Here is a 22,076-nt window from a genome sequence, read left to right on the forward strand (position 1 = left end):
GTCTTACTCGATTGGGAGAAAACCCTTTAATCTACGGAACACACTCATTCAGGATTGGAGCGGCCACACAAGCCTTCCTGGATGGGGCTTCCCCTGCCAGGATTAGAAAGTTGGGGAGGTGGCGCTCTAATGTGTATAAATGCTATGTTCGTCCGGAGGCATTGGACTGATCAGTTTTTCGTTCCAGGAACATCGTCCCAAGTTCGTTCAGTTTTCCTACTGGGACACAGTATTGTCCACTGGGCTGGTCTGTATGCTGATGCCACCGGGTGGGGCCGCCACCTTGGGTTGGAGGATGGACTGCAGCTTACTTGGAATGGCCATCGCGGCTTGAAATGGTGCTCGCTGTTGGATGTCGCTGCACGAGCTGTACATCGATGGGGGATGCCTGATGTCCTGATTATCCAGTTGGGAGAGAACGATATTCCCGGAATTCCAGGTCGTCGTTTGATAAACATTATGAGTGATGATTTAAGAACATTGCGTCAGCGCCTCCCTAAAACGATGTTAATGTGGTCTGAAATGTTGAGCCGTCAGTGTTGGCGGAGTGAGAAACGACCAGCAGTTATTAACCGTGTTAAGAGTAAAGTTAATCGTGTTATTGTTAAATTGATGTTACAATTGGGGGGAAAAGTGATATGGCATCCTGATATTGATAACCAGTTGGATGCTCTTTATCGCCCGGATGGGGTGCACCTCTCTGATTGGGGTCATGACCTGTGGTTACATGACATCAGAGGCGCACTCCTTCAGTGGTTAGTTGAGGCTGGGGGTTGGCGGGAACGTCATTACCTCCGTTCTATGGCGGGGTCTGCACTGGATAATGAGCCTGTTTCGTGGGGAGCCGGTGTGCGATCGGACTCCCCACAAGGGGAGGGGCCCCTTTAAAGGGGTGGTAAGTCACGAGCAGGCCTACCCGGCGGGGTAGGTCAATGCGGCTCGTTATTGACCGGGCGGCTCCGGGGGATGCCAAGGAGGTTTGCGCCCTTTGGCTCCCCCAGTAGGGTCGTCTCCCATTTTAGATGATCCACATAAGGAGACCCGTATCCCAGCGGGGAGTAGTGATGGGCTCCTTATTGGTGGCTCTTGGGGTAGCAGCCGGCTGGCTGCTCAGGTGGCTCATTGTCCAGGCAGCGCCAACCCTCCTTTTTTGGGAGGCAGGTTTGTTAAATAAAAGCTGTGGCCTATCTAAGCCAAACAAAAGTGTGTTGCGTCCTTATTCCGCTGGCACTGCCCTCTTACCTGCCAAAACTTTGTTGGTCTTAAAAGTGCCCCTGGACTCAAATTTTATTCTGCTACTTCAGACCAACATGGCTACTCACTTGATTCTGCAGATGTTATTCAAGAAGTTACTAGGCTGCTTCCTAAAATGAAACTTGAGATATGAGGCTAAGAAATTACTATCTGCTTTTCCCTTAGTGGCCAGTAAAAACATCTTAACTCCATAAAACATCATTTTATTATGACCTCTGCTTCTTTTCTAGGAGCAATGCATGGTAATGCCATTAGTTCATAACCCACCCACAACTGAAGTAGGGTAGAGGAAATCAATAGTAGGAATATAAAGAAAATGTTTGTGATTTTAAAACTAATATATTTAGAGTTTTTAGCACCAAATTCTATGGGACAACTTCTTGCCAATCACACCTACAAAACCAGATGCTAAAGAGCAAAGACATTGGGGCTTCTCTTAGCTATAATAACAAAAAGCCAGAATGGAGTCATGTCAGGTAAAATAGGAAATTTTCAAATGATGAGCAACAAAAGGTAATGAACCTGAAAATCCATTATCCTGTGATTTAGGCAAAACTAGAATCCATTTCTTCTTCCCAGAAAGGAAATAGTGACAGGTTCACAAATGCATAAAGCCAAGCTTTGAAAGAAAACATTTATATGCCAAATCCCAGAACATGAGAATGCTATAGCACTTTATGCAAATTGGGAGTCAGTGGCAACGAAAATCCTTTTGTATATTATATGTATTTCTATCATAATAGCAGGTTGAGGCAATCCAACCAGCTTGGCAACATTAACAATTTATAATTACTGCACAAACATATTTAAATTTTCACTGTCCATTTTTACCAGGCTTATTTCATATATGGCAGACTTTCTCAACCAGGGTTTCATGACAGCCCTTGAAGTGTTTCCTGAATGGGTGGAAGTTAATGAATATTTATAGATTTAAAAAAAATGTTAAACAAAATGACCAATGATGGCCCTGAAGGAGGTTTCTCGAAGCCAGAAGAATGTTTCAGGGGTTTCTCAATGATAAAAAAAAGTTTAGAAAGGCTTCTATATGGAGCTTATGCCTATAACGCAAACATGCCATATCTGACACACTGAAGCTTATTCACATTCACAGATGGAGTTCACTCCCCCCGTTTCCCTTTGATTGATAAGTAAAGCTGACAGGTAGCATTGGCTATCTGGGTATGCTCAACAAGCTACCAACACATGAAACATTTGGGGTTACTGGAGGTGTTTTCCTTGCAAGAACTACTTCTGTCCAGACATTAAAACTGATCAGATGGTGACTTAGGGCTCATTCATGATCTACCGCAGCAATGTGGGAAGCACTGAGATGTAAGCCTACTGTAATATTAGGCCTGGTTTACAACTGAAGAGATAGAAATGGCAGAATGCCAGGAACAGACCGCTTCACTGCAAATGGATAGTCCCAGTTTTGAATGTTCATTGGTATAAAACATTTCCTGCAAAAACAAAACTAGCACAGCAAGGAGCTAGTTTTAACTCACTATTTTCTTTAATTCACTATGTTTGCTACTTATGGGGGGGGGGGGGTTCGTTAATGCAAGGACACATTCCAAAATGATATCCTCCCCCTAGAGTCTACAGTGGCACAATCCATTCTGCCACTTCATTCCTTTGCATGTATAGATCAGGCCTAAAAAGCCAAAAGGTGACAATCAGTTCATTTTTTGCACAGCCTGCTGAGAAGAAAACAACAATAGTATGGGAAACAGCTCTGCTGTAAATTCTTGTCTTGCATGACCTTGGCTTTTTTTCAACTGTTACTCTTGTGGCATTGCAAGAATCCCTGCTGCAGTAGTTCTAAAACTAACAAGGGAAAGATTGGTTACTGAGTCACCTTAAGTGTCAGCTCTAAGTCCATGTAAAGTTAGATTCTGTGAGAAAAGCAGTCAAAGTGAAATTCATTTAAATTAACTGTAAGCCAGATGGGACCCATGGGTCTACCTAACTTTTCACACTGGGACATACATGCCAAGCTACTCCTGATCAGTGTCTGGTTTGCTAGCTATTCATAATGAAGGGGAAAAGAGTGACTGAACCCACAGGCCAAGAACAAGCGTTTAATGTTGACTGTGGGTTAAATAAAAAGCCCCAACTTTTTAAAGCCTGTGAGCACCAGTGAAGTTTTGACATAGCATGATGAGTGAGTTCACAAAATGGCTGCCACAGGAGACAGAGCCAGCCACAAGATGGCTGCTGCAGCTTAGCTTCAGTCACCCAATGAAGATCCTCATGCCATCATGGTAGCTGCTGCCAGAGCAATGTTTTTAAAAATCTGCACAACCAATCAATCTACGAAGGTCAATTAGAAGTCTTGCTAGGCAGAAGCCTCACCTGGTCCTATCCACTATCTAAAAATACTTGACAGGAGCCAGAAAAGGTCTCAGCAAGCACCGTGGCACCAAAAGGCACCACACTGGGGACCCTCCACTTAGACCTGTTAGGTTCTCCGTGGAGCATAAGCACATCCCACAAGCTGGTCTGGCTTGCAGCTCACAGAAGACAAAACCCATCCTTTAAAAAAAGTAACTAATAACAAATAAGCTTGTAAATTCTTAGAACAAGGAAAGGCAAAGGGAAATCAAGTGGTTTTCCGACTGGTCTAGCCAACTGGATCCGGCTATAACATTACTGTATTTATTAATAATGAACAGTTGATTTCAATTTTAATTGTATTTTATACCAATGGATGGATGTAAACTACCCTGAGACAACCGGTTCAATACAAGCAGTCTATAAATGTAAATAATAAAATAAATAAAAGTAAAAGCTGAAATATATTTTTAAATCTTAGACTTAGGCAGCTAGCAGCATTGCACATGATCTGATATTCATATCTGCAATTTAGGACTCTTTCCATTTCCCTACCATTTTCCATTTGAAACACACACAAAACATTTACTGCAATAACATAAGACAATTTTGCCAGCTATTACATCCATTATAAAATCCTTTTTAATGCTGTAAAAATCTAGCTGCTGCTAGGCTGCTTAGCAACTGATGGCAACCACTGGGAGGCTGAGAGGGGTGCTTGTGGCACAATCACATTATGTCAATTCCTGGGGAAACCCAGAAGTGTTCTCATGCCTCTCACCATAAACTCTGGTAAAATCATATAGAATTTCCAGCAATTCTAAGAGAAGCATGGAATCACTTCCAGATCACTTCCTGGAATAAAATAACCTTCATTCGAGTTCCCAGGCAACACACGGCAGCTGGTGGGAAGGCTGTGTGGGGCAGCATCCCAATCCCAAGAAAAAATACAAAGAGAAATAAGGTCTTGTCTAATTACAGGATATTCTGACTAGAGAGTTTTTGGTGATTCCTAGAGTTACCTGAAGTGACAAAGGGTAACTCTAGGTAACCTTACCACTGAGTTGCTGGAGATTCTTAGAGCTACCCTTTATTACTTTTTAATTTTTCTCCCCAGGACAATCATGTCCCCCCATGGCCCTGCTGACCAGTTGAGTACTGGTGGGCAAGGACCACAATTACTTGGAAGCCTCCTACCAAAACAGGCAAATGGGAATCCCAACCCTAGCTTGTGCCCATGTCTGAGTACCTAGACAGAAAGATCAAACACTTGCTGAAGCATAATATAGTAGATGAAGTAGTAGTCTGGGACCAGAGAAACCCAGGTTCAAATTCCTGCTCCCTAATGAAATTCAACTAGCACAACTATGAGCTGATCTCTTCCTTAGCCTTCCTCAACCTCTCTTCCTCACCCTACACAATAGGGAAGAACCACATACATTATTTTAAATACTTGGGAGAAAGAGCAGGATAATTTTTTTACAGTAAGAAATGGTCAAGGGCTCACCAACTCGTATTTTACCCATGGCCATGAAAAAGAATTAGCTTTTTACGTGCATGGCCTCCTCCAGTTTACACAGCGTTATTTATACAGGAGCCATTCTATGCTGGGCCAAGCATTGATAAAACTTTCCTGCCTTCCTTATAATGCAACAGATAATTAAAGTTAGGGTTTCAATTTGGTGACAACCATCATCCAAATTGCCAAACATTCTCTTCAGGGACCTGAGAGACTAATTCTCTTTCACTGTCATGGCAAAGAACCCCATAATATTTTGACTACTTACTTCTACCTTCAGGCAATTAAAAGAAATGTCATTGTAAAACAAAGGCAGCTGACAAGTCCCAAGGAATCCAATCAACTAATTGGAACTCCTTTCATGTTATGAACTATTCTTTTCATGCAAGATCAGCACTCAAGTGAGAGACCTGGGTATCATCTGATCTTGTTTCTGTTTCGTGGATGCTGATGCACTTGAGGATCTAGTAAAAAAAATGGTGGTTTTAGAAACATTTTATCACATGAAGCCAGAGTGCTATAATAAAAAGAATAATTGCAAGCTGTACATCAATATAATTCAAATTCTACTACCTCAAATAAAGCTATGCTCACTCTTCTTGCATCTTATGCCTTGAATACCTTACTTGAACATTCAAATGCCTGCGTCTTTCTCTTCCTCCAGATACCTGACAATGAGGAGTAATCCCTTACCTTGCACAGAGTCAAAACATACCCCAACTAGTAAGCAAGCCTGCTGTAAAATAAATACAGTGGGCGCTAGGCATGGGAGCCTCTGGCAGCCGCGCAGAGCGCGGCTGCTGGGGGCTCCCTTGGGCGGCGGGCTGACGCGGCGAGAGGCGGGAAGCGCCTCTCGCCGCGTCAGCCCGCCGGGAAAGGAGCAACTGCAAGCCACGCTGTGCGCGGCTCGCAGTTGCTCCGGCGGGGACTCGGAGGGACCAATCGGCAGGCGCTTTGCGCCTGCCGATTGATCCCTCTAGTAGTCTGTCCAGAGGAAGGGGCCAATCGGCACCCTTCCTCATCACGGACACATCCCGTCTCCCAAGCCCTTACCCTTTTATTTAGTCTGCGGCACCTGTGGCGCCGCGGACTGTGTTAAGATGAACTGAATTATTTGAGAAGGTATTAACTTGGACTTTTTCCAGTACACCTACCTCTGCACACATTTTTAGAGCTACAGTAATATTCCTCGAGGCATTTCTCAGAATCTGTGACTAGAAACCAATCATCCAAATACGGGGAAATGTTGCATTCCAACAATCTCAAATTTTATTTATTAGTTTTTGAGCCCACTCTCCACCCACTTAGCCCTTAACGAATTATGAAGAAGGGAAAAAATACATCAGTCTTTCTCAACTTTTTCACCATTAAGAAACCCCTGAAACATTCTTTGAGAAACTCCAAGAGTGGCATAACAGTGCAGAATATGGTTGAGAAGCATGGGTAAGTACATGCCCGCCTGAGATCCCTCAGTGCCACCATTGGCCATCTTGGGAGGGAGAGCAGACCAACATTACCATATATAGTCATATCAACTAATAAATGTTTAACACATTTAAAAATATATATACAAATTAACTCCCACCCATTTCGGAAACCCTTTCAGGGTCATCAAGAAACCCCAGGGTTTCACAAAACCCTAATTGGAAAAGCATTACATGAACTCGATAGCTGATTTGGCGCACATTCACATAAATGAGTTATAACTGGTATGTTTAAATACCCTCCTACCATTTCTGCTGTTAGAAGAGCATTACAGCATGCCAGTGTATAATCATGTATAATATTTGTATAATCATGCATTAAGAAATAAGAATGTTTAGAAAGAGTAAGAGGATGAAAAGGACAAATCAATATATGATGGGACTATTTTTTATTTGTGTCTCTCAGTGATAACTTCCGGTCAAAAGCAGTAAATATCTTATTTACCAGCCTAATAAGCTTATCTCGTCTACCCTGTAGAGTTGTCCTAGAGCAATTCAAATGGATCAGCTTATCTTCAACATTTAAATGGCAATTCTATTCTTTAGCTGCTATTTTTGTAAGAGCTGTGATCCTCTCTACCTTAAAAAAGCAAACAAACTTTAACATACTTTGGGGGAGGAATATCAGTTACCTGGTCCTCCTTCCATTGTTTTCCACTCTATTAAATTATCCCATAGTTTGACTCACAAGAGCAGAAAACCGCAATATCTTCAAGCATACTGCAGAATGGTCTTTTTGGTAATTATATTACATTTATATTATACTAGCTTCAAAGCCCACCTAAAATAAATGGGCTTTGAAGGGACAGGAGAAGGAAAGGAGAAGCCCCCCCGACCAGCATACCAGATAATCGTTGTCCTTGGCGGCGGAGAGCTGGATGATGGTCCAGGAAGGCCTCTTGCCGCATCAGCAAAATGCCCACCCGGACCCTGGAGACGGTGCTCCCGGTGTGGCCACGGAGAGCAGCCCCTGGGCCCGGGAAGGCCCTGGACTCAGGGACAGCAGGGAGGGCCCTACTCGGCGGCCGCACCGGGAGAGAGCCACCCTGGGGGGTGGGAAGGGCTCTCGCCGCATCACGCCCAGGGGCAGCTGCAAGGGTCCTCCCCGCCAGGTGTACCAGTGGAGAGCTGACCCTGGGTCTGGTGAAAGGCAAATGGCTAGAGGAGGACCAGGTTGCTTCTGCTCTACCTCTGGGGTGGTCAAGGTTCCACTTGCAAGTCCCTCCCACAAAATTATCAAACAGTTCTTATAACAGCAGCAGAAATGTGCTGCAGAGGGGTGGCTTTCCTTTTTGCTTGGATGGATTGCAGGGTACTTTGCTTTGCTATCAAATGTACATTGAGAGAAAAACAGAAAGATTTGGGGCAGAAGGAAGCAGAACAAAGGGACTAAACCTGTCCAACTTTAAAGCATGCCATGTAAGAGAAAGCAATTATACACGAGTTCCCTCAAAAGTACTCCATAAATAATGAAACAGCCATGCTGCCATATAAAAAGCTTATGGTGCTAACATATGGGGGAAATATGCAGAAAGATTCTGAGTAAGTGTATCCCACTCCCACAGGAGAATGCTGAGAAACTTGCTAAAACCCCAAGGATGTCTAATTGCCTGAGTGTTATAGAGGTTAAAATGTCAAATAAGGACCTGGGATACTGAAAAACAAAGATACTCTAGCATGGTACCACTTTTCATGTCCCCTGAAACTAATATTTGTTGGATTGGAAGATTGGGGGAGGGGGGAATAGAATCAGAGAGAGCAATCTGAGCCAGTGGAGTGGGGGAATTAGGGTCTGCATCCTCCCTCTATCCCGGCCATTTTCAAACTTTTGAGCATGGAAGAATCCGTAAAATATTTTTCAGACTTTAGGAACCCCAGAAGTGGTGACATGCCCTTTCAGAGAAGTAAGATGCAGGACCTAGCCTGCATCGATTAATCATTTACCATTTCCATGCTGGAGAAAGAGACCTGGGCTGTAGAGCAACAGGGGAAGTGGGCTCCAGTTACATTTAGTGATATCAGTGGCCATCTGAACTTCTAAGAAGGGCCACATAACCCCTGGGGAGCTCTCCCGGAATGCTAGTTAGGTATCCTTGCTCTATCCTGAAGTGACTGTGGGAACAACGGTTGGGAGAAATTACCTTGTAATGGCAAGCAAGATACTCAAGCCCTACGACCAGCCCTTCCTGAATATACAGTTTAAAGTGAGGTGAAAATCAGGGTTTGATTCAAGTTGCAAAAATTACTCCTAGATTAGTAAAATATTCTAATGCTGGAAACTGCACTAAGCTTTTAAATATCAGACCTACATGCTCTCTTATATGGGCCAGCTGCTTGTGGGCATTAGAAGAACTGGAAAAGAGAGACGACTGACCTTGGAAGGAGCTTCTTCTTCTTTTTTTTAAGGTACTTACAATGATGAAGTGGTGCCATTATTAACTTACTTGCAAAGGGCCTCTTGATTTATAAACTGTGGCCACAGTCCCCATTCCTTATAATTTACTCTTTGTGAAGCAATGACCACATCTGTCTCCACAGATGTGAACCCATACAAATGAGGCATATGGGCTTAAGCTGGCATTAGTTTGTGCTCAGGAACAGTGCCTGGCAAGGGAGACTAAATATAAACTATTCTGTAGGCTGGCCCTCTTAACCCATCGTTGGTTGGCGCCTGGGCACTGTTGAAAACCAGTAGGCTACTTTCTCAGTGGGCCCAAATCCAGCCTAACAGATGGGCAGCCAGGAAGGCATGCCAAAGAACCAGAATGTGCATCTAATTTGATAATTAAGGGCTGTATTCCCCTCCAGACACCCTGAAATGGAAGGCCACACATCGTTCCTGGTCATATAGTTAGAAGAGCAGCTCTCTAGTTCAAAGCTGAGCTAAATTTAAAAATTAAAGAAAAATAAGCCGGACATTGGTCCCAGAGGATAAATTATAAGACTGCTACACTTCAAGAGGCGAAGCAGGAGATGGAACAGGGACGAGAGGAGCATTAAAACAAAAAGACTTGATCCAAGAGCTAATTTCCATGAGAGGCAGCAATGGATCTTCGCCAAAAACCATACAGTGTTCTCAATGAATTATTGTGTTTAATAAAAATACAGACCAAAAACTAATAAACTCTTTACAGACCCCTAAACTCAGTATGTCAGTCTATAACACTGTGCCAACTTTGAGTTATAGATGGAAAGGATGCTTTCAGTGGATTACCATAAAATACATACAATTTCTGTAAAACAGACTTTATTTTGAAGTGAAACATGAGTGGATTTGTTGAATAAATGGAGCTCCATTGGCTGAAAAGTGATGCCCTACACATTAATCTGGCTGTACATTAATCTTATATCCCATTTGAACAAAGTTTTATTCCAGTGGCACCTTTAGACCAAGTGCAAAAAGACTTCTTATACCTTGAATAAAACTTGGTTGGTTTTAAAGGAGTCACTAGACCCAACCTTCATTCTGCAGCTACCCATCTACCAACACAGCTACCCATCTGCATTTATACCCAGTTTGTCTAAAAGACTTCCAATATCATAGTCCCAGCACTGACATAACTTGCCTAACCATGATTCAGAGATGAGCACTCCACAGACTCATTTTTTGTTTTCCTTGTCAAAGCTAACCATGGCACACTGGATTTGCGCCAATTTTAACAGTAACTGTGGTTAGCGTCAGAAAGACTGAGTCCATTGGCATCTATAAAACCAAATAAGTTTTTACTTTTGGGTATAAGCCTTCATGTGCATGCACCCTTCTTCAAAAGAATTTGCAAATAGATATTCAAGGGGATTCACAAACAGGTTAACACCAACCACAGACAGAGTTAACAACTGTATAGAGATAATAAACTAGGGTTACCTCCAGAGAGGAAAGGAAGATTAAACAGCAAGTTTCACCACATCTCAAAATATAAGCATTTTCAATAGCTTACAAATAGTTCTATTTAAAAATCACAACAAAGAGTTCAGGGGCATTCCCAGCCCTGACCCCGTGGATGCAGAAGTAAGCCAGTGATGCTGCTACGAACGCTTTCCCTTGAGCTCATAATTTGCATCGATAGATATGGATTTCATTTGAATGCAGCTTCTGGCACTGTTAATTACCATACCTCAGCCAGCTCCCACCACCCTTTTAAAGCAGGCTTTGCCCCTAGTAAAATATACAAAATACCCACCACAATCTATGAAGGAAGAAATGTGTAAGCATTCATTTATTTTATAAGGATATTTTCAACCCGATTAAGCTTCCATTTTACAACCAAAAGCCATACCAAGATACAAATAATGGCCACAACTGCTGACTTCTCCCTCTTATGGAGTTGCAGCTTTTTACTTCTGAAGGGCAGAAGTAAACTGGCTTTGCTCTAGTCCTCTCCACAAGACTCCTAATAGGGGCAGCAGGAGGGAGGAAAGAGTGTTTTCTTTGTCTGAAGTTTTCTCTCTCAGGTCCAGACTCCAGAATTTCTAGTTAAAAAGGGTAAGGCAGAAGACAAAGTGAAAGACTTCTGCTTGAGACACTGAAAAACTGCTATTAGTCAGAATAGAAAATAGTAACCTAATGGGGCAGTATTCTAGCTTGGTATAAGACATGATTCAGTTTTGCTACTATTATTTCCTTGACCTATGAGGCACCCTACCCTACCCCACAATACTCTTATCACCATCGCCAGTTTCTGGCCATCAGCTGTCCCCTCTCCATCCCCCTTTACACACATACATCTATATCCATGGAACTTAAAACAACATACATTGGGTTTCTAGGAGTTTATGCATTCAGAGTTATTTATCTCTGTTTATATTGTCATTCTGCAACTCTAGCATAAGAGCAGCTGAGCACAGTAATACTCAATGCCCTGTGGCAGACCATCCGTGCTACTTCTATGTTTCAGGGGAGTGTGCAAGGCCCTTGTCAGGTGGAGTGTTTGGTTGGTACATGGTTCCTATCTAGAACAGCTACTGCCAGAGGAATGGATAAGCTGCAAGCATCCTTGAGGTAGGGCCTGAAGGAAATGGCTGTTTGGGTACATATGGATGCAGCTCTCCACAAGTTGTGGAGTGCCATTAATGCAGTGTGCCTGTAAGTATCATCATTTAACAATAAATTAGCATCTGCAGTTATTCTTATTATTTGTTACATTTCATCACAGATTTGGTAACTAGGAGATGCTGACATCCTCAGTGCCCAGACAGCTGATTTCCAAAATCTCTGGAAAGAAATGTTCTTCTCAGAAGGCTTCTAAAGAGGGGGGAAGTGTGTGGGTAAATCCCGTGAATGTCTTTGAAAATTTCAAACCAGGTTGTTTTCCCAGTGTAGGTCTTTGTCTGTGAAACTGGCTCTCTCTGATAGTCTGCCAGGCTGGATGATCTTGTGGGCATAACATAAGGCTTTCTTTTGTTGAAAAAGCTGGCATTGGAGGCCTACAATCAAGACAAGCGTGCTCAGGTGCAGAGCTGACATTGGCTGGGTTTCACCGAGTTGTCCATTAGGAACATCAAATGGTTTGTTTGTTTTTAAATGAGTTCTTTCAAACTGATCGTTTATAAAAGATAGAGGGGGGAAATCATTAGAGACTTCAGCTAGTGATTTACCATAACATTTCCCCTTTTTTATCATTTAATGTACAGAGATGAATGTCTAATGACTTCATAACTAGGAAAGCAATGGAGCAGCCTCAGTGCTGAGGGTAAGCCTGGAGAATGAAAGGTTATGATCCATACATCCCCTTCCCATAAATGTTCTTACCTCTGGGTCAAAGAATAAGATATTATAGCATGGTGCACTCAAAGGTCAGCTCTCCTATTGACATCACTATATATGGAAATGCACTAAAGTTGTAAAGGCAGAAGATTTGCTCATATATATTTTATTGAAACAAGCTCCTTTGACAACAGTTGCACTGTCTGCCAAAAACAAAGTCTATCCCTGATATGAGTCAAATAATGTACTTTCCCAGTCCCATGAACCCAGTCTAACCAATCTAGAAAGAGACACTAAGAAATTTGAGTTCTGGTTTGTGCAGACATCCAAGAATACCTATAGTCATTTAATCCAAATGCTTCTGGAAGTCCCAGAATCATCAACAGACTAAAGGTAAAGAAATGTATTGCTTACAGCTTGTGTTCATTGTCTTCCCAGATAGACATTCACATTTACCTGAAAGCATCACATGAAATGAACTGAATGGCAAATTACTCAGTGATTCTCAAAGAGTTAATGTGAAGCATTCCAGCAGGACAGGATAACTTCGCTATTTGTCAGCTCATACCAATTATACCATAACCTGAAAATCCAAAATTACCATCCGTAAGTCTGGCAGAGAAATCCTATATATTCATAATAACACAGGTTAACGTTAATGGCTGAAGGAACAAAGCAGCACAATTTGTGTCTCCTCCCCTTGTCAGTTATACTAACGGATTAATTAGCAGTTGGGTGACAACACAAGGTTCTATTTCCGATGCAAAAGGCAAGCAAGTATGCATTTACCCTTCCAAGAGTATACATGACTAAGCCATTTTGAAATGTCTGAAGTAATGTTAAGTGTGTGTGTAAAATAACTGCATTGCTAAAAATGCTCTAAAAGCTTTTTTCTATCAATGTATTAAAAATAATTAATCTGGAATAGTTTAAATTTTTTTTAAGAACTCAAATTTGACAGGCAGAAAGGAATAGAGTAAAGTTAACAAGCATAATGAATTGTCTGTGGTACAGGAGATGGAAAAAGATTAATTAGAAGAATGGTTTAGGCCAGGGGTAGTCAAACTGCGGCCCTCCAGATGTCCATGGACTACAATTCCCAGAAGCCCCTGCTAGCGAATGCTGGCAGGGGCTTCTGGGAATTGTAGTCCATGGACATCTGGAGGGCCGCAGTTTGACTACCCCTGGTTTAGGCTGACATTCCAAAATATTAAGTTCCTTTTGAGAGGAGATGAGCAACCTATCAGAAAAACTGAGTCATCATGATCACCATATCTTTGGATATGTTTGAAACTAAAGAGCTTACAGCTTTGTGATATTTGCTGCTGGTAAGGTAAAGGTATCCCCTGTGCAAGCACCGGGGCATGGTGACTCCCTCTAGCGTTTTCATGGCAGACTCCATACGGGGTGGTTTGCCAGTGCTGCTGGTAGTCTGCACCAAAAAAACCCGTATTTTTGCTGAGAATTATATCAGTAAAACAAGCTAAACTTATCTTATAAATGCTTATAAATTCATACAGCTGCTTAAGGGCATACTAAACTGAACCAGATATTAGAATTTTAGGACTTCATACAGCACTATGCAATTGAGGGATGAGCCCATTCCAAAAAGATACAGCTTTCAGGAAAACAAGCTTGCAAACATAGTCCCATAATAATACACCTTAAAGGCCTGTGAAGTCAGTCTCAAGAATCCAGCTTCCCCAAATAACCAAATTCCTCTTCATACTAATATATGCAAAGAATGACAAACAGCTATGAGCAGACTGATGCTTTCAGTAAGCAAAGGGCAGCCACATAACAGGCACTGTGGCTGCTACTCTCACGCAAAGAGCCTTTTTTCCAGTAATTCCCAAACTGTGTTGCAGCAAATTAGTCTAACAGAAAGTCCCACATAGGATGTGATTTCTATAATTGCAACACCACCACAGAAAATGTACAGGCTCATGTAGAACAACAAGCTGCTTAAAATCCCCAGGCTGGTTAAGATCTCCTGATCAAGTAGCACTTTGAATTCTGTTCAAAGACAAACTATGAGCTAGAATATTCCTTCCAAAATTGGGGAAATGGGCTTCCTATCACCAGCTGCAATTCACAATCCACTTGCCATATTCTGGACCAGTTAAAATTTTCCAAATTATTTTCAATGGGAAATCTACATATAGTACACTGCAGCAATGGTGCTCAACCTTCTGAAACTTGGGATCTACCTTTTACCCCTAACATGCAGAAGAGAAACCACACATGGAAGCACATGACAGGAATCACCTGACTTCAGAATCATATGCCAGGAAGAAGAAGAGAGAGGCCAGAGCTAAGCAACAGACCAAGAGAATGAGTTTCCAAAGACAGGGCAGAATTGAAATCCCAAAATAATAAATTAAGAATAAAGGAAAAGAAACACACAGGCGACAGAGTACAAGAAAGAATTCCATGATGAGGAAAGTCACAGGTTACAGCTATCATGGAAAGGCCTCACCTCATAGCCCTACAGCTCTTCACACTAAGACACTAAGTGTTGGACCTTTGCTCTCCCATACACTTGCACTAGTTTCAGGTTCCTGTAGAATTGGCAAGGAAACTGCTATTTAGAGAGGCTTTTAACCAAGCAGGTGGGGTTCTGCAATCTACCCAAGGGTCCAGAGTCCCAGACTGAAGTTGAACATTTTACAGTGATCAAGAAGTTGCCTGAACTTGGACAATGGTGACAAATTGAAGAATGGCTTCACCCAACATGAAAACCAAAGCTATTATAAAGTACATTGAGTAACAAACGCTATTTAAGCATCTGTGAACCGCGTTTCATTGTATAAATAAAAGGCTAAAGGCTGTGGGGGGGTGGGCTCGGTCTGGGATGGGAGGGCAACGATTGGCCCCTTGGCCCCGGACTGACAAGCAGAGGATCCAATTGGAAGGTGCTTCTCACTTTCCAATTGGCCCCTCCGCTTGTCAGTCTGGGGCCAAGGGGCCAATTGGGACTCGCCCACATACTCCACACACCCCCACTCCACGACGTTCCCCGCCTTCACTCAACTGCTGGGGACACGCCAGGTAGGCACCCACGGTGGAGCCTTCCGTGCTAGCCTCGCAACTGCGAGGCCCGCACGGAACCCGGGGAAAGCCGGGGAGGGGGGCAGCCACGGAAGGCTTCGCCACGGCCCTCACAGCAGGCTTGCCGCGCCAGCCCTGCTCCAAGGTGACGATTCCACCCGCTGGGGGGGGGGCGCGAGCCTTGCCGTGACGACTCCGGCCGCTGGGGGACGAGGGGCGGGGGGGAGTACCAGCGCAATGACTCCAGCAGTTGGCAGGGCGGGAGCGTCACTGCAACGAGTCTGGCCGCTGGGGGGGGGAGCGTCGCCACGGACCAAGGAGCAGGCAGGCAGGCAGGCAGGCAGGCAGGCAGGCAGGCAGGCAGGCAGGCAGGCAGGCAGGCAGGCAGGCAGGAAGGAAGGCAGGAAGGAAGGAAGGAAGGAAGGAAGGAAGGAAGGAAGGAAGGAAGGAAGGAAGAAGGAGAGGGAGATAAAGGGATGGCAGACATACAGGGAGACAGACAGAAAGTAAGACAGTTAGAACAGAGAGCCATGGATGGCCGAGAGAAAGGAGATACAGGCATGGGTGGGTGGGTGGGTGGCTGAGTAGAAGGATGGGAGGAAGGAAGAATGAAAGACAGAGAGAGGAAGAGACATAGATACATAGAGGTAGAGAGAAACAGACACAGAGGAGATAGAGAAATACAGGCAGACAGGAAGATAGAGAAATACAGGCAGACCACAAGCCAAGACACTCTCTACCCCACCTTTTCTAGCGCCCATTGTATTTACACATACAACGGGCTCTAACTCTAGTCTGGCCATAAAGCCAAATCTAATAATATCCCAAAATATAATGTCTGGTCCTGAAATGCACATAACTTTAGAACACCAGAAGTAGCATCAGCTTGAATTAATCTATCCACAACACCTTGATCTCATCTGGATTCAGTTTATTTCTCCTCAACCAGTCCAGCATGGACATCAAGCATTCTTCTCCTCGACCCAGTAAAATAATTCAGTTCACCCCAATATTGGTATAAAAATACAGAACACTAGAATTCCTTTTACAAGAAAGTAGGGCTAAGGTAAAATACAACACCCAGCCATAAGTCAGGGGTAGGCAAACTGTGGGTCTCCAGATGGGCACAGTCCAGCAAGGGCTCATAGTGATTGTAGTCCATGAATATCTGGAGAGCCACAGTTTGGCTGCCCCTGCCTTAAGTCAAGAAATCAAAACACTCTACACGCTGCAATCCTAGACAATCTTATAAATGGGGGACAAGACCATCCCAAAGGCTACTAGTGCATACCCAAACACTTTGCACCATACAGAATGAGTCCTGTTACATTTAGGATAGAGCAGAACCAAGATCATGTGAACAAGGAGACAGTATGTGTTTCATGGACATGCAAAACAGCAAACATCTGCATAGACAGAAATACAAATCTGCAAGACAAACTATTCCCGTGCAACTTTAACACATTTTGCTTTCATAGCTACAAAAAAGAGCTGTTTTTAGGACCCCGGTTTTTTTGACCTGAAGAAGTCTCAAAGCAGCTTACAATTGCTTACCCTTCCTCTCCCCACAATAGACACCCTGTGAGGTAGGTGAGGCTGAGAGAGCACTGAGAAAAACTAACTTGCCCAAGGTCACCCAGCAGGCTGCATGTAGAGGAAGAGTGGGGAATCAAACCAGATTAGAAGCCACAGCTTTTAACTACTTCACCAAGATGAGAGGATTTCCCTTTCCCCTGGAGGATGCAGGGGAAGCATTCTTAAGGGGAATGGCATTATCAAATAGGGCTAAAGTGTCTGAGGAAAGAGGCAGTTTGAACTGGAAGAGACAATGGCCAGAAAGGAGGTGAAGAAGCTGCTTCATCCAGTGAGAAGTGGGCGCTCTTAATTACACTGCAGGGGCATTTAAAACTTCACAGTGCTAATATAGTGAAGATGTTCATGCTGTGAAAAAAATGATGGTTTTATTATTTTGTATTATAACCTTACCAGAATTTACAAGCAGGATAAAAATCTAAAAATAAATGCATGTAATATATACAGAACTTGAAAATAACCACATCAGCCAATTTTGTGTTCTTGTTATAGATCACAGGTCACTGACCAGACAAGAAAGTGTTGTTGTTGTTAGGTGCAAAGTCGTGTCCAATCCATCGCGACCCCATGGACAATGATCCTCCAGGCCTTCCTGTCCTCTACCATTCCCCATTTACGTTTGCACCTACTGCTTCAGTGACTCCATCCAGCCACCTCATTCTCTGTCGTCCCCTTCTTCTTTTGCCCTTGATCGCTCCCAGCATTAGGCTCTTCTCCAGGGAGTCCTTCCTTCTCGTGAGGTGGCCAAAGTATTTGAGTTTCATCTTCAGGATCTGGCCTTCTAAGGAGCAGTCAGGGCTGATCTCCTCTAGGAAGGGACTCTTAGGAGTCTTCTCTAGCACCAGAGTTCAAAAGCCTCAATTCTTTGATGCTCGGCCTTCCTTATGGTCCAACTTTTACAGCCATACATTGCAACTGGGAATACCATAGCCTTGACTAAACACACTTTTGTTGGCAGGGTGATGTCTCTGCTTTTTAGGATGCTGTCTAGATTTGCCATAGCTTTCCTCCCCAGGAGCAAGCGTCTTTTAATTTCTTTGCTGCAGTCCCCATCTTGAAGCCCAGGAAAATAGATGATCTTGGAGCCCAGGAAAATAGAATCTGTCACTACCTCCATTTCTTCCCCATCTATTTTCTGGGAATTGAGAGTGCCGGATGCCATGATCTGTGTTTTCTTGATGTTGAGTTTCAAGCCAACTTCTGCACTCTCCTCCTTCAGCTGCATCAGCAGGCTCCTTAGTTCCTCTTCGCTTTCTGCCATTAGAGTGGTATCATCTGCATATCTGAGGTTGTTGATATTTCTCCCTGCAATCTTGATCCCAATTTGTGACTCATCTAATCCTGCCTTTCTCATGAAGACAAGAAAGTAAATACCTATAAAACATGACTGATTTTTTTAAAGTATTCACTTAACAACAGAACAGGCAGGACGATGGAAGGGAGAAGCAGAAGCTGGTGAATTTCACTATAGCCAAAGCATTAGGTGCTTGACACCATGCAGCTCTTTCAGTTGCATCAGGCCCTTGCTTCTAGCTTTGCTTGGGCCTCTCCTACAGTAATAACTGCAATCACCTGAAGCCCAAGAGCATTTTCCCAACAATTCTCCTTAAAGGAAGGGAGTTCTCTGATAAGGCCTAATCTAAGAAACCTGAAGAATGTAAAGTATTTTCTCTTGTCAAAACACCCACCACAGAACAAAAATGACTACAGATGACCTTGCTTTCTTGTAGAGGTAGGGTCACCATAGGTTATAGCCTACCATCCACTGGATAGCCTAGGAATGTCTAACAAGATTGTGCTAAGTGAAAACAAAATACCTTTCATATTTTTCAGATACCTGTGTCTTCTCCTAAATTCTGCAGAATTAAAAAAGAGAGAGACTCTAGATGTTAGCCATGAATAAATCCCAAACTAAACTAACTTCCAGCATAGACAGGATTATTTTGCATCTAGAAAACCATACAGAATTCTAGAAATGCAAAAGGAAACTGCTTTGAAGCTTCTTCAGGCAGTGAAAAGAAGGGTGCAAAAAACCAGCTCTTCTTCTCTTCTTCAAGATCATCTTCCTTTGGGGTAAATGTAGTATGATTTCGTTAACAATGTGACAATTCTGTTCTAAAATTTCCTTAATCCTGAGGCAATCCTAGAATTTTCCCAATCAAAGAACAAGTAATGCATGCTTCTCTCAACGATCCAGTATAAACTTCCTCCCACAGTGGTTTCATGACTAGTTTTCCATTTTTATAGTACTTGCAGAAAAAGTGCAAATGTAGAATAGATTAATGAAGAACTCCCCCTAAGAAAGCAGACTTACTAGTAAAAAAATTACTAACTTCTGCATTGAGTTACAAAGCTAACCTAAACAATGGCCAATAGAAAAAAATGGATTCTTAAGAAGCACAACTTTGACATATGCAGTAAAATTAATTATAGAAATATAATTAATTACTCAAATGACTGACATCTGAACACCAAATTTTACTGTTCCAAGATCCCACAAGACATTAAGATGTCCATTAAGATGTTCCTTATTTCAAATATAGTGACAACCAACATTTAAACATGATGACAAGCAAGGACTTGTCTTTTCTATACTTGGTATGACCACAGGCATTTTCTTAGTCTTTGGCAGTTATTACAGAAGATGCCTGCAGCTAAACTCCCCAGTCCAACAGAAATCACAGCAATCCTGCCTAATAAAGTCCCTTTCTCTACCCTTTTTCAATTACAAGTCCTTTCTCCAACACTCTGTCTAAATCTTATCAGTCTTAGCCTTACAACACTGTCAGATACTTTCCTCAGAAACCCCAGGTCCTAGCAAATAAGCATCAACTGTTCTACTGTGCAAATCTGCATAGCTAATTTAACATGCATAATCTACTGATCATAGTTTTAGAACATTCTTGTTGTGTAGCCTAAAATTGCATCTCTCAAGCAACAAACTATTGATGTGACTAACCTTTACTTAATTTTAATATAGTTTAATAAATAAATGTATTTGTTTTAATAAATTGTTTTAATAAATTCCAGGAGAGAGGCACAGCTACATGGAACAAAATATTTCTGTTTGGCCTAGATACCAATTACTCTAAGGAATATGAATACCTGGCATACATATATTCCTCTAGGGCCTCTTATACAAAATTCAATTTCAGTACTCTGACATACATCACTTTTCTAATGATCTAACAACAAAAATGCTCCAAGCCAGTAACCATGGTATGAAAATATGTTTGTATCTAAAGAAGTTGAATGAAACAAGTTCATACCTGGAGTACTTGTCATACTATCATACTATACAATGAGAAATTAAATTATCAGTTTATAAACCAGATGTGAATGAGAAGATTTGAAGATGTACTTCAATCAATTTTGAGAGTATTTTCTCAAATACTTTATTGTACGGCCTATTCCATGCACAGTTTTTTACCTTGCATACAGTTCTATTGATACTGTGTAGCCTCTCAGGTAAAAACACCCAAGCAATGAGAAGCAAAATACAGTCTTGAATATCAATTTGTGTGAGAAGACACAAATAGAAAGAAACCCACTTGCAGTGTTTTAAACAAAATAAATGAATTTAGTCAGGCTGCACTTACAATATACAACAGAAGTCCAGGGGTACCTTAAAAACTGTTATTGTAGCATGAGCTTCCATGAGTCAGAGCTTACCTTCTCAGATCCACTGACATTGTAACAGATACACACTGGTCTGAAAACCAAGAAATTTTAGAAAGTGTTTTGGACAAAGGTTTTCAGAAATACAACCCCAGTGTCAACTACTGAGCCCAGTTCCAATACAACAGTGCCATAAAAAATAAAATATCTATACAGTGGATACCAGGCCATACTGCAAGCACTCTGGAACATGTGTGAACCAACTACCTCTAAGCTTCTATTCAGCTCGACTATAAGCTTTTCCATCAACCACATATTGACAAGATCCTAAAAGGAAAACAAACAGGCAGTTGTTTTTAAAAATATGAAAGAAGGCACACAGGTTTAGTATCATCACCAAAACAGGAAGCTAGGGCCACGTGCCACAGATCATGTAACTAATCATGCAGAAATTTGGCAACCATTTAAATGCACACACAAGCCTAAGGAACACAAGGCTTGACAAGAATCTACAGAGGACTAAAATAAAACCACATGCAAAGAAATAAAACCACTGCTGTCATGTTGTTTAGAGAGGGAGGGAAAGTGCTATCTGAACCTTCTCAACAGTAGGCCAAACAGACACTGAGAATCAACTGTTGTGGCCAGCTAATGGGCAAGTGCAGACAGAACAACCCAGCCTTCCCTGAGCCAAGGCCTCCCAAGCTTTCACATAAATCAATGGATAGGATTTTGAGAGAGAGAGAGAGACTCAGGTAAAGTCATGGGAATGCTGCTGATAAGAGTAGAAGGGGGGAAAGGGGGAGGAGGGAGGGACTCAAGCAAACTTCTAATCTTATTTACTTCATCATATTGCTGGCAGGGGATCCTGGTAATTGTAGTCCATGGAAATATGAAGAGCCATGGTCTGGCCACCCCCAGCATATACAGTTTGTGCCATCAAGTCACAAACAACCTATGGAGACTCCAGCAAGTGGTGACAGTGGTGGTGGAGAGTGCGGTTTGATGCAAGCAAGAAGCATAGGTGGAGATTTTCCATTGCCCTCCTCTGCAGAGTCTTCCTTAGTGTTCTCCCATCCAAGTACCGATCCTGTTTAGCTTCCATAATCTGACAAAACCAGGCTATAGCCTCCTCCCCACTACATACAGCATATAGGGGGAGTTGCAGTTATGGATAGGAGCTCTGTAAGTTTGTATTCTGCCTCAGATCTGCCAGATCTGAGAGACCCAGATTTGAATCCCCATCTGGTATGGAAGATTGCTGGCTGACTCACACACTCTCAGCTTAACCTAGCTCATACAGATATTGTGAAGACAAAAATGGAGGAGAGGAGAATAATCTAAGCAACTTTGGTCTTCACCAAGAAGAAAAGCAAGGTATAAATGAAGCAAATGAATAAATATGGAGTGCAATATGAGTTGCAGCCAAAATTCCATGCATTTCAACATGGTGCCAAAGGCTGCAATGCTAAAAACACTTCTCTGGGAATAAGTCCTATTAAATAAAATGGGACTCACT

The 22,076-nt window shown here is 42.5% G+C and overlaps 1 protein-coding gene across 2 annotated transcripts in view; it reads right to left on the minus strand.

The window, feature by feature from the left end:
* The window catches only part of PTPN14 (protein tyrosine phosphatase non-receptor type 14), a 170,791-nt gene that overhangs the window by 129,193 nt on the left and 19,522 nt on the right, over nt 1-22,076 (minus strand). The window contains exon 2 of one of the 2 annotated variants that reach the window (XM_077339177.1): nt 5,376-5,571. The exons of the other annotated variant lie outside the window; for it this stretch is intronic. The gene's annotated coding sequence lies outside the window, so the exon portion shown is untranslated. The remainder of the gene's footprint in view (nt 1-5,375; nt 5,572-22,076) is intronic. 2 annotated transcript variants of the gene reach the window in all.

Source organism: Paroedura picta, chromosome 1, assembly GCF_049243985.1.
Source record: "Paroedura picta isolate Pp20150507F chromosome 1, Ppicta_v3.0, whole genome shotgun sequence".
Lineage (NCBI taxonomy): Eukaryota > Metazoa > Chordata > Lepidosauria > Squamata > Gekkonidae > Paroedura > Paroedura picta.